Source organism: Podarcis erhardii (assembly GCF_964252035.2).
Source record: "Podarcis erhardii genome assembly, chromosome: 12".
Taxonomy (NCBI): Eukaryota; Metazoa; Chordata; class Lepidosauria; order Squamata; family Lacertidae; genus Podarcis; species Podarcis erhardii.
The window spans coordinates 39,290,972-39,304,191 of NC_138513.1; the positions used below are offsets into that span (position 1 = coordinate 39,290,972).

The 13,220-nt window shown below is 42.6% G+C and overlaps 2 long non-coding RNA genes across 2 annotated transcripts in view; one reads left to right on the forward strand and one right to left on the reverse strand.

Moving 5' to 3' along the window:
* Window positions 1–677: 677 nt before the first annotated feature.
* Window positions 678–3,373, reverse strand: LOC309326203. The gene is made up of 2 exons (XR_014150226.1): window positions 2,665–3,373; window positions 678–2,041 (listed from the first exon to the last, which is right to left on the reverse strand). It is a non-coding gene; the product is annotated as an uncharacterized lncRNA (long non-coding RNA).
* Window positions 3,374–6,026: 2,653 nt separating this feature from the next.
* Window positions 6,027–13,220, forward strand: part of LOC309325825 — a 71,691-nt gene continuing 64,497 nt past the window's right edge. The window contains exon 1 of the long non-coding RNA XR_014150047.1: window positions 6,027–6,064. This is a non-coding gene — a long non-coding RNA (uncharacterized lncRNA). The remainder of the gene's footprint in view (window positions 6,065–13,220) is intronic.

Below are 13,220 nucleotides of genomic sequence, written 5' to 3' on the forward strand. Positions count from 1 at the left end.
AGAAGCAGCCTGGCATTAAAACAACAACAACAACCAGCTACACAGAAGGCAAGGAAAATCCTGCTGCCCATGCAAACTCTAGCAGATGGCACTTTGAAATAGGTGAACTCCAAAATCCCAGTTCTTTATTTAAAGCAATCTTTATTGTTAAGTTTTATCAGGCAGAAGGGTTATTATTATTATTATTATTATTATTATTATTATTATTATTAATCCAATGCACAACAAGAAAATATTTAATAAAATAATAATAATAATAATAATAATAATAATAATAATAATAATAATAATATTTCAGGCAGGAACTCTCCCGGTCCTGCAGGCATGGCAAGCCAAAGAAGACTCCAGCGTAAACGGGAAAAGGGGAAGCGGCCTACTGGAGTTGCCACTGACAACCACTCTCAGCCTCCTTTTTCCCCGTCTGAAAAATGCTTTGCGCACACCCAACATGGCGGTGCCCAGCCCCAGAACGTCCCGACCGCTATCCCTTTCCCCTTCTCCACCTCGATGGCCCGGGCTGAAATAACCACGGAGGGGCAGCCTCTGCTGGCCACCAAACCGAATAAGAAGAAGCCGCCCTGTCGGGCCGGCACGGACTTCAGGAGTTGGACTCCAGCGGAAACAGGAAAAGGGGAAGCGGCCTACTGGAGTTGCCACTGACAACTACTCTCTCTCTCTTTTTAAAAAATAGTTTTTATTAACTTTCCATTTAACAAACCAATCATATCATATTAATTATTCCAAATTATACCAATACATTATACAAATAAATAAAACCTTTTGTTAATATTTTTGTTTCCACACATTTTATTTTCTAGTCTCACTTGCTATCAGTCATTGTGACGGTTCTTCTGGGGGGGTGGGTTGTTAGGTAAATCATAATGAAAAAGAAAGTCCCCCTCCTTTCCATTCTGTTCAACATACCGACATGGCTGTAATTCTTTGATGTAGTCTTCTGCTCATCCCATCCCATCACTCTTATCTTCTCAGTGGTAGATTTATTTAGCAGATAATACACCCCTGACTTCTCTCGAAACATGTTCATTTACTTTCTCCAATTAATTTATCTTAAGCAATGCAACTAGTTTCGCTCTTGAAAGTGGCATCCAGGAGCTCCAAAGCTCGCTCTAGGGCTTTCCGACCAGTGCTCCCACCCCCTCCTTCTTTCAAACTCGTGGGTGATTTATGGGCAACTGTGGGCGAGGCAGCATCTTCCCACCCCCTGGGAAGAAGAAGCGAGGCTGATATACTCCCATAATCAGCCTCTAAATTACCTCATGCGAGCCGGAAAGATGGTATTGTCAGCCATCTTCCAAGGCGCCCCTAGCGGCCCCCGCCATTGACAACCACTCTCAGCCTCCTCCCCCCCGAATGGGTGGGCCCCTTCTGGCCCAGCATGCTTTGCGCACACCCAACATGGCGGTGCCCAGCCCCAGCACGTCCCGACCGGCGCCCGCTTTCCCTTTCCCCTTCTCCGCCTCAACGGCCAGGGCTGAAAAACCCACGGAGGGGCAGCCTCTGCCGGCTGTTGAACCGAATAAGAAGAAGCCACCCTATCGGGCCTGCACGGACTTCAGGAGTTGGATACGGGATCAGAGGAAGCAGTCGGACCTGCTATTCTTAAGGAGGCTAATGGAAAAGAAGACTTGGGAAAGAACCTCCTGAAGCTTCGGAATGACCAGAAAGAGGCTGTGCTGAAGTTTTCCATCACGTGGAACACAAACTCGCGGAACTACCTCGAGGCTCAGGCAGTGGTGGAAACCCTCCTCAAGCATGAGACGCCAGAGAGCCTCTTGCAATACGAAGGGATCAAAGCAGCTGTGGAGTCTCTCCTACCATACACAGAACGGCACTTCCAGAGGCTGGGGCGGTTACTGCAGGCCTCCATGTTCCTCGATTTCATGTGGCAAAACATGAAGCTGCCTGACGCCGCCAAGTGGGACGAGGAGATTGACACGTGATGAGCTTTGGGTGCCAGCGGCATTTTGTAAAGGCATAAATCTCCTGAGAGTGTCTTCCTACATACATCCGTTCCCCATCCCTGTTAAAAATGGAATAAAATTATTTAGCATTTTGAAAAACACAATTTTTATTAATTTTTCAGTTTATACATCTCAAAATAAACATTTTACATAATAGGATGTAACAATTGACTTCCTTTCTTCCCCTTTCATGGTACATTTTACTTATCATCATTCCTGCATATTTTATTATAGCAAATCTAATCATTTCTCCATTTTACATCCTTCAAATATTTACCATACTGTTGAATTGATCTAAACACTACCAGCGTTTTCAATTGTACACAATTGTTTTCTAAATATTCAGTAAATTTTTTCCACTCCTCTTTGAATAAAGATTCTTTCCCTCTTATTCTATGTTAAACCTGCTGCTTCTGCAAATTCTATCATCTTAAGTTGCCAGTCTTCCTTACTAGGGATCTCGTTCATTTTCCATCTTTGGGCTAGCAAAATTCGAGCTTCTGTGGTGTGTGGAGGTGGGTGTGGGTGAATATGCATGCACTTTGTTTGATTAAAAAGCCTCTCATTACCACCTTACTGGCATCCCAAACCATATTTAGATCTGTTCCTTTATTAAGGTTGAGGTTGAAAAATTCTTGTAGGGAACATATTCCCTTGAATCCGGGAAGGTTTTCCCACTTACCATTTGCGTTGGATCCTGCCCAAGTCTGCCACGCTCCACGCTGCAGTTTCTATCCTTCGACAGCGGAGCTGAAATCACTCTTTTCAACCGGCGCACGGATTTTGCTGCTCCTGTCCGGGCTCCAGCTGCAAGGGTCTCCATTTCTCATTCCAGCTTCTCTTGATCTCGCCGGCTTCCCTTGTTCGTGCCGGCTTTGGCGGCTTCCAAAGCGGCTGCCGTTTCATCACCGCAAGTGCCTGAGAATTTCTTCCCCTTGCCTTCCCACCCATATCCCACTCACTGCCGTAAGTTAAGGATCAGTAAAGTATAAAGGAATGAAACTCGATCTTGGGGACTGGTTGGTCTTATACCGTGTGCGGCTTAATTTTTTTTCCTCCTGAGGGTTTCCTTGGTGTCACGTTTCATTTAAAGTACGGATTTGGTGTGGGGCTTCTTTTAATTTGCGTTGGGGGGCACAGACGTTGTACAGGGGAATTTCTGCCCAGTTGCGGCTTAGTACAGTGCCGGTGCCGGACACTACGTGGGGGTTTAGAATTTCTTAGCAGTTGCTGTGGTTACCGCTGCATTGAGCAGCCATTTTGGGAGACCACGTGGTATTCCTTTTGGCGGCCATCTTACATGAGGCATCCCTCAGCCTGACTTCAGTGCGGTGCAACGAATCGGTGTCTACTCGCCTTCCCGCCCGCTTCCTAAATCACCGGGCCACTTTTGGGGGAGGTCATTTACCAGAGCCCGATTTCAATTTCAAGACACATTTTTCCCCCTTATTAAAGCGGATTTTAATAGCGCTTTCAGTAAATTAGTGGACAGAAAGCACGCCGGGGAGCAGTAGGAGCGCATCTATTGAATTGGGGGGGCGCTCCTCGTTGCATTGAGCATAACTTAAGGAGCTTGGCTGGGGTTACATTCAGTTCTTCATAAAGTTTCTCTTGGCGATGGGGGCTCATATTCTATATAATATTGAGTAGGCATAAGGGCAACAGTAAAAAGCGCTTCGGATGTGTGCTCAGTTTGACTGTAAATGCAGCGAGCGCCGTAAGGCAGTGATCGCAGTAAGGCGTCATTGGTTGATTGGCAATATAAGGTGCTTTGAGGGAATTTTTGTGAAGCAGTTTGGAGGGCTGATAAGTTGCATTTAATTCGAAGGACAAAGCTGTGCTGGTATTAAGTGTTGACTATTACAGTGGTGCCTCTCAAGACGAAATTAATCCGTTCCGCGAGTCTCTTCGTCTAGTGGTTTTTTCGTCTTGCGAAGCAAGCCCATTGACAGTTTAGCGGATTAGCGCTATTAGCGGTTTAGCGGCTTTTAGCGGATCAGCTGATAAGCGGCTTAGCGGCTTAGGAAAAGGGGGGGAGGGAAAAAACCCCGCAGGAACTTGCAAGACATTTCGTCTTGCGAAGCAAGCCCATAGGGAAATTTGTTTTGCGAAGTGCCTCCAAAACGGAAAACCCTTTCGTCTAGCAGGTTTTCCATCTTGCGAGGCGTTCGTCTTGCGGAGCACCACTGTACTCCGGATACTCCAATATTTTGGCCATCTCATGAGAAGAGAAGACTCCCTGGAAAAGACCCTGATGTTGGGAAAGATGGAGGGCACAAGGAGAAGGGGACGACAGAGGACAAGATGGTTGGACGGTGTTCTTGAAGCTACTAGCATGAGTTTGACCAAACTGTGGGAGGCAGTGGAGACAGGAGTGCCTGGTGTACTCTGGTCCATGGGGTCACGAAGTCGGACACGATTAAATGACTAAACAACAACAACAACAATGTAAGGGACAGTTAGCAGTGGTCCTCTAAATGATTTTAATGATCTCACTGAGATAAAATTATTTAGCAATTTTTTTAAAAAAAATTTTTATTAATTTTTCAGTTTATACATCTCAAAATAAACATTTTACATAATAGGATGTAACAATTGACTTCCCTCCTTCCCCTTTCATGGTTCATTTTACTTATCATCATTCCTGCATATTTTACTATAGCAAATCTAATCATTTCTCCATTTTACATCCTTCAAATATTTACCATACTGTTGAATTTATCTAACCACTACCAGCATTTTCAATTGTATATATAATGCAATATCCAATTCCGGACAATTCCTCCCTCCGGAGTAATTTGTTTAGTCGTTTAGTCATAAGATGATAGAATTCGCAGAAGCAGCAGGTTTAACATAGAATAAGAGGGCAAGAAGAATCTTTATTCAAAGAGGAGTGGAACTTTTTTACTGAATATTTATAATTATAATTTATATAATTTATATAATTTATATAATTTATATAATTTATATACAAATTATTAGGAGAGTAAGTTAAAAATATTTGTTCTTGTTGTTTAGTTGTTTAGTCGTGTCTGACTCTTCGTGACTCCATAGACCAGAGCACGTCAGGCACTTCTGTCTTCCACTGCCTCCCGCAGTTTGGTCAAAAGTTAAAAACATACTGTATTTTATTCACTTATAGGCTAGTTTACATACTTTATTCCTTCTTATACTTCTGTCCCACAGAGCATATACACCTCTGCCTCCACCTTCTCCAGTTTATCCTGACAGCAATATTGTGAGCTAGGGCCATAGCTCAGTGGTAGAACAACTGCTTAGCATGCAGAAGGCATCAGGTTCAGCCCCCAGCATCTCCTGGTGGGACTGGGAGAGATCCTGCCTGAAATCTTTTTCTTTAAATTATTATTATCTTATTAAAGATTTTCTTGTTTTACAGAAGTATGTGTAATGTGTCTCGTATTTTTTCCATGTAACATTTTTACAAATCAGTTTCATTTGTTGAGACACTGGAGAGGGGTGGGGTGGAGGGGGGAAGATGGGGGGGGTTGGGTGGCGAAGTTTCTATTTTGCTTAATGTATGTAGGGTTTGGTGTCAGCGTTGCTTGTGCAGGTTCTCTGCTGTTCATTTGTGTTCCTTTGGTGGTGAGAGAGGTTGGGGTTGGCCTAGGGTGTGGTTGTTTGTTTGTGATTGGCTATGGTTACCTTTGTTTTCGTGTGTGAGTGGGGTGGGTGGGTGTTTTGGATCAGGTTAGCCATATTGATTTGTATGCTGTTGGTGGATTATTGTCATTGTCTTGTTGGGCTGTATATGTGTGATAAAGGGGAGCCATACCGGGGTGAAGGTGTCTTCTTCTATTTGTCCCCGTGTCAGTTTCAGTTTATTGGTTAATTTTTCTAGTAGGGCTGTTTCCCATACTGTTTGGTACCATTGGTCCATGCTTACTCCTGACAGGTCTCTCCAGTGTCTGGTTATGGTGTTTCTGGCTGCTGAAAGTTCATTTTGCCGGGCTGTGAAGACGCTTGCCCCTTGCAGAAGTTTAAAGAACTGGTTTCTCTTGTTGTACCAGAGGAATGGCAAGCAGAATGTAACAGTTAATGTAGGACGGCATCGTAAATGAGAGGTAAGATATGGTTGAAACAAACACGTGTAAAACGGATGTGTCATATTTCAACATCCCAGCTTGACCTTCCTTTCATAATCATAATAATTAGAGGGGCTGGACTGTTTGAGGTTCGAGGCTTCAGGAATGCAGCTTCCACCCCCCACCTTCATCCTGCCCCACTGTCGAGACCCTAGAAAGCAGACTTCCCTGTTATCCTGGGAACTGTAGCTCGTTAAGGCTGTCGGGAATTGTAGCTTTGTGAGGGGTAAAATGCAATTCCCAGTGTACTTTGGAGGACGTCACTGTTAGGAGGAAAGCTACAACAATTGTTACCTAAAAGGAGACAAGGCAGAAAACGTAAAGGCAGCCTATTCTTCCTCCTTACTGATTCCTACTTTTTTAGTAAATACTTATTGCTAAAAAAAATTCACTTCCTTTCAGGCTTCAATTCCTTCATGCATCTTCTCCAAGTTTATTTGGACTCAATATGTTAACTAGTGTTGATTTCTTCTTAAGCAATTTCTGTTACCCACTTTACCACAAGTACTTTCGAAGGAGTTAACAAAATGCAAGACATAACTTCACCATCCCAGTTATCCTCAGACAACCCTATGAAGTGGGTTAGACTGTGCTTCATGGAAAAGTGGAGGATTTGAAGCCAGGTCTCCCTGGCCCTAGTCCTGCATGCTAACTGATACATCACCCTGGCTCTCATACACTATAGATGGACATAGATCTAAAAGGAACGCAAATGTATACATAACATATAATGGCTATCTGCATATTTCCCAAATATATGTTTCTAAATATTGGCAGTGTTTTTTTGACCTTTCTGGATGTTGCTGTTATCTCTCATCTTCTACCAGGATGAAAAGGAAAATCAAATAAAGGGCAAATCAGCAAATTAACATCCTCCAGAAGGAAAGTGGAGAGCAAATAAGTTGTGGGACACCAGAAGCACTACATGACTGTTGGTGCTTTCATGCGGTCCTCCTCATCAACATTTTCTTCTTCACAGTGATGATTCTAATCAAATAAAAATCAGGCAAATAATTGCAATAAATTAGTTTGAGCAAACACCACCAAATGCCACATCATTTGCAAGTTAATGTGTATTTATACGCTGCTGAACTGTAAATTCTTGGGATCGGGAAAGCGTCTGGGGGTTGGGGGAAAACAAGGGTCTTTTTTGCAACGTTACTGACAGATATAAGGGTTAGGATAAAGCATTCCCAAGTGCTACTGAGCTTAATAATAATAATGATAATAATGATAATAATGATAATAATAATAATAATAATAATAATAATAATAATAATAATAATATATTTATACCCCACCCTTCTGGCTGGGTTTCCCCAGCCTCTCTGGGCAGCTCCCAACATATTAAAAACACGATAAAACATCAAACATTAAAAACTTCCCTAAACAGGTTTGCCTTCAGATGTCTTCTCAAAGTCAGATAGATGTTTATGTCATGTGACAAAGACATATAAGAGCAGAAGCAGCAAAGCGAGCTGGGAAGTGCTGGGACTGCACAATCATTTGGGCCTACTAAAGTTATTCAGGCATAACTGTTAACTTCTAGGTGTTGAGTCACTCTGACATGTGACTTAGCAGCCAGTTTCACTTTGTGATCTCCGTAAGATTTCAGTTGTGAACAGAGTCAGTATGTAATCTCAGTCAAACTGTTTGGAACCATGTTGTTTATGAAGAAGTTTATTTGAACTCAGTAAAGCTTTTATTCAATTAAAAACTCTGCATTATTAATTTACGCTGCGCGTCAGTTTATTTCCTTGACATCTGACAGGAGGGTGTTCTCGCCACTACCGAGAAGGCCCTCTGCCTGGTTGCCTGTAGCTTTGCTTCTCACAATGAGGGAACCGCCAGAAGGCCCTCGGAGCTGGACCTCAGTGTCCGGGCAGAATGATGGGGGTGGAGACACTCCAATAATCTTTTTCAGAAACCCATTTACCTATTTCATGCACAAATCCTGTATTCTTCAAGCACCGCTTTCATTTATCGAGCTGTTGGATCGGCCAGAAGGTTTGAATTCTGACAACACATCTAGTGCAGTAAACGATGGATACAGATCATTCATGGGAGCTGGGCAGGGGGCAGGCAACCTGCCAGAAGCAATAAAGGAGAAACATTGGGAAAGGAGGACTGTGCTACCAGGACAATTTGTACAGGATCTCAGCTTATCACTGCAGCTCTGTTCAGTTCCTACAGCTTTGAAGTGCCTGATCCCATGCCAGCTGCAAAGGCTGTGCCAGCTCCCTCCTCCCTATGTCAAAGAAGATGGGTGGGTGGGGAGAGAAACATATTGTTGCATGACACCCCAATCACTGAGTGGAGTGAGATTCCAGACACTTTTCCAGGGTTCATGTTTCCTTCGGAATGAGGTACACATACAGTGGTACCTCGCAAGACGAATGCCTCGTAAGAAGAAAAACTCGCAAGACGAAAGAGTTTTTCGTTTTTTGAGTTGCTCCGCAAGACAAATTTCCCTATGGGCTTGCTTCGCAAGACGAAAACGTCTTGCAAGTTTGTTTCCTTTTTCTTAAAACTGTTAATACCCAGGGTGCATTCAGGGGGTACAGTTGCGACTTGACTTTGAGGAGCAACTCATAGCACGTGGTGTGGTAGCCTTTTTTGAGGTTTTTGAAGACTTTGGTGATTTTTGAAGCTTTTCCAAAATCCGTGCTTCGCAAGACGAAAAATTCGCAAGATGAAAAAACTCGCAGAATGAATTAATTCGTCTTGCGAGGTACCACTGTATATGCAACCTGAGCTTACAATGGAGGGGCTCACGGCATCAACACTCCCAAAAGGTCTTGCTTCTCCCATTGCCACAGCCTTGGACTGAAGCAGAAATCGAGGGTCCATGCTTCCATGCTTAGGGTCATTACCAAGAAGCTGGCCTGACTATTCCAGCAATGGAATCCTTGCTGGATCCAGCAATTAGAAGGGACTCATGTGTACAGCCTAACCCTGTCAAAACAACAACAGCAACTCACAACAATTCTAATTGTTTGTCCTGCTGGCTTTGTCAAAATCAGTGTCAACCTGTCCTTTTTTAATGCACATTTTTTCATAATACTCATAGCCTTGAACTTGTTAATGTCTTTCACCTGCATTTTCCAAATTACTGACAGCCTTCAACTTTTTGAGGTTGTAAAAGCATTTTAGCTCTAGTGTGCAAATAATTCAGATTCTAACTTCCTGAGTTCGGTAGTGGCACAACAACTATTAAAGATGCTCTTTCCTTCTCTCTGTGGTGGCTTTTATTTATGTGGATGTTGCCACCCTTCCCCCTCCCTTTAGATTTCTCAGACAGAAGTCATTTATATAGGGGGGCTTTGCAGCAGGTAATTGCGTTAAAATCTTCAACTGGTCATCAAATTGCACTGCACTCTATAAACAACTTCTGAAAAAGTGGTATCAATATGTCCATATTGAAAAAGATTCCTGAAGCACTCAAGGAGTTGCTACTGTTTTTCCAGCAATAGAATTTGCAGGGAAAGAATCTGCATACTTGTATACAGTGGTGCCTCGCAAGACGAAAAGAATCCGTTCCGTGAGTCTCTTTGTCTAGCGGTTTTTTCGTCTTGCGAAGCAAGCCCATTAGCGGCTTAGCGGATTAGCGCTATTAGCGGCTTAGCGGCATTTAGCGGCATTTAGCGGCTTAGCGGATAAGTAGCTTAGCGGCTTAGAAAAAAGGGGGAGGGGAAAAAAGTCGGAAAAACTCGCAAGACATTTTCGTCTTGCGAAGCAAACCCATGGGGAAATTCGTCTTGCGAAGCGCCTCCAAAACGGAAAACCCTTTCGTCTAGCGGGTTTTTCGTCTTGCGAGGCATTCGTCTTGCGGGGCACCATTGTACTTCTGAATTCATACACTTCTGGATTTTACTAATTACAGAAACCAATAAGTTTATCCTATCAAAAAACAATTCTGGTCTTTTCATGATTAACCTGGGTGTGGGGTCTTTACTATGGAGGATAACAGGACCCCTTTGGACCATAATGAATGACCCCAATGAAACATGTAGAACAAATGTACATATTGATTGGGTGTGCACAAATATCTAAACTGATGAAACTGTGAAAAAGAACTTACTCACTAGATGTCACTCTACTCCTTCAAATCTCAGATTGTGGTTAAGTCAGCCAGGGATGTTTTTCACTGTAAGTCAGAATCTCCACTCAAATAAACAAGGAATATTCGGTATTATGTTTGAGGGGATGCCAGGAAACAGGGAATTACAGTGGTGCCTCGCAAGACGAAAAGAATCCGTTCCGCGACTCTCTTCGTCTAGCGGTTTTTTCGTCTTGCAAAGCAAGCCCATTGACGACTTAGCAGATTAGCGCTATTAGTGGTTTAGCGGCTTTTAGTGGCTTTTAGCGGCTTAGCGGATAAGCGGATAAGCGGCTTAGCGGCTTAGAAAAAGGGGGGAAGGAAAAAAACCCGCAGGAACTCGCAAGACATTTTCGTCTTGCAAAGCAATCCCATAGGAAATTCGTTTTGCGAAGCTCCTCCAAAACGGAAAACTCTTTCGTCTAGCGAGTTTTCCGTCTTGCAAGGCATTCGTCTTGCGGGGCACCACTGTATGTTCACATGTGGCGGGGGTGTAAATATGTCAATAATGTACAAATATGTACATTATTATAATAATGATAATAATGTACAAATATGTATGTACAAATAATATATGTACAAATAATAATAATGTACAAATATGTACATTATTATTATTTTTTGGCAAGGAATGTTTAAATCACTGAAATCACTGAGTTAAAGCTGACCGAAAGTCCAGAGGTAGCTTTATTATCAATTTACGTTGGCGTGAAAGGTTCACAGGCTATGAAGGACTTGCTCACAAATTTATTGACAGCTGCATGAATTATTATAGCTAGGAAGTGGAAGGGGCAAGCAGAATATAAAATGGAAGAATGGTATAAAGAGATCTAGGATATAGCTATTAATTATAAATTAACATGTGCCATTAAGGTAAGATGGGGAATATGCAGGTGAAATTATTTTGAGGAGATAGGGAGGGTGTCTGTAGAATTTGTACTGTTAAAACGGAAAGGGATCAAATCATCGCAAGAGGTGTTGAAATTTGGGGAGGTTGGATAGTTTCAATGGAATGGTCTCGGTGGTGGAGTGAACATTTTTATTCTTATTTATTTATTTTTGATTATTACTTTGTCAAAATAACTAACAGTTTTTAAAAAAAAAACCCACAAAAATAGGAAAAAAATAATTTCCACTGTCCCCCCTTTCACGTTTAATGGGGAAGCTAAGTAACATAATCAAATATTTGTTCTCCTGTGTTTCCCCTGTGATTTTTCCAGTCTCTTTTGAGAACTCACAAAGCCTCTGTTTTTTTGGTAGGTGGGGTAGAAAACTGAACAGTAGCAGTATAATTGCTGCAGGGGTAGATATTTTTTGGCAAGGTAGTTCCACCCTTTCTGAAGGAGCATATTTTTGACATGTGCACCTTGATCCAAACGATTCCAAGGTGCTCCAGTTCAGGGGAACAGATATGGGGACGGAAAGTAACCTGTTGGTTCCTGCTCAATCGTTTAGGAGGCTATGTGAAAAACATTTCTTACCTAAACAGCTACCCCTTGAATCATCAACTTTGGGGGGGGGGGGTCTAAGGAAGTACCTGACCACAACTGCAGTAAGGTTTCTCATTGCAGCCTGGCCTTAGGCATGTTTCCTGCAAATTAAGTCCTAATGAGTTCAAAGGATCTAACTACAGTTTCCAAAGAGTCGTAAAGGTAAAGGGACCCTTGACCATTAGGTCCAGTTGCGGACGACTCTGGGGTTGCGGCGCTCATCTCGCTTTATTAGCCAAGGGAGCCGGTGTACAGCTTCCGGGTCATGTGGCCACCATGACTAAGCCACTTCTGGTGAACCAGAGCAATGTACGGAAACGCCGTTTACCTTCCCGCCAGAGCAGTACTTATTTATCTACCTGCATTTTGAGGTGCTTTCAAACTGCTAGGTTGGCAGGAGCAGGGACTGAACAACGGGAGCTCATCCCGTCACGGGGATTCGAACCGCCGACCTTCTGATCGGCAAGTCCTAGGCTCTGTGGTTTAACCCACAGCGCCACCCGCGTCTGTTCCAAAGGGTAGTAGTCAACTACATTTTACTCAGAGTAGACCAATTGAAATTAAGGATCAGGTAAATTAATTTCAGTAGGTCTGAGTAGCATTTAGTTGAATGTCACCCAGAGAATCTTACCTTAAAGATAACCAAATTTATTATGACGTAAGAAGAGACTACGGGCCATTTCATTAGATGCATCAAATGTTATTCTGAGTTTCAGCGGGGGAGGTATACACACACACTCACACACGGCTTGTGGAGATAAGCATGCAAACTTAGTGAGAGGACTCACTAAGCAAGACTCACTATAACAGTTGGTTCTGTGGCCGGCCCTACCATTGGGCAGAACAAAGCAACCACCTCAGCCAACGATTATGATGAGTGGGGTGAAGTGTTGGTGGGCAAGGGCTATGAAGAACTTAAAGAACTTTTTTCTCACTTGCCTTTATATTTTTAACTATATGCTCCTCAGATTCGTTGGACAAGGCTCCCACCTTTGACATGAAGCATTCTTGCTTCTTCTCCTCTCCTTGAAACCTTGAACCTAGGAAGAGCCTGTGTACGTTACTGCTGTACATTTTTTTTTAAAGATATTTATTATAGTTTCACAAATTGTATAAAAACAAAACAATAATACAAACAATACACAATACACAAACAAAAAACAAGTATAATTTCAGTCCCTTGGTTTCTTAAACTTACTTCCCCGACCTCCTCATGCCTCCCCTTTCTGTATCCCAATTTCTAATTATTAATTCAGCAAATCCTCTCCCTTAATTTTCAATTAATTTCTAACCTTTCTTTTCTTTTTACATAACCATTTCAGCTGAAAACCGCTTAATTTCTAAACCAACGTAATTCTAACATTCATTAATTTTAATGAAAATTAATGAACGTTACTGCTGTACATTACAGTGGTGCCTCGCAAGACGAAATTAATTCATTCCGCGAGTCTCTTCGTCTTGCAGTTTTTTTGTCTTGTGAAGCACGGCTATTGGCGGCTTAGCGGCTATTAGCGGCTTAGCGACTTAGAAAAAGGGGAAAAAGGGA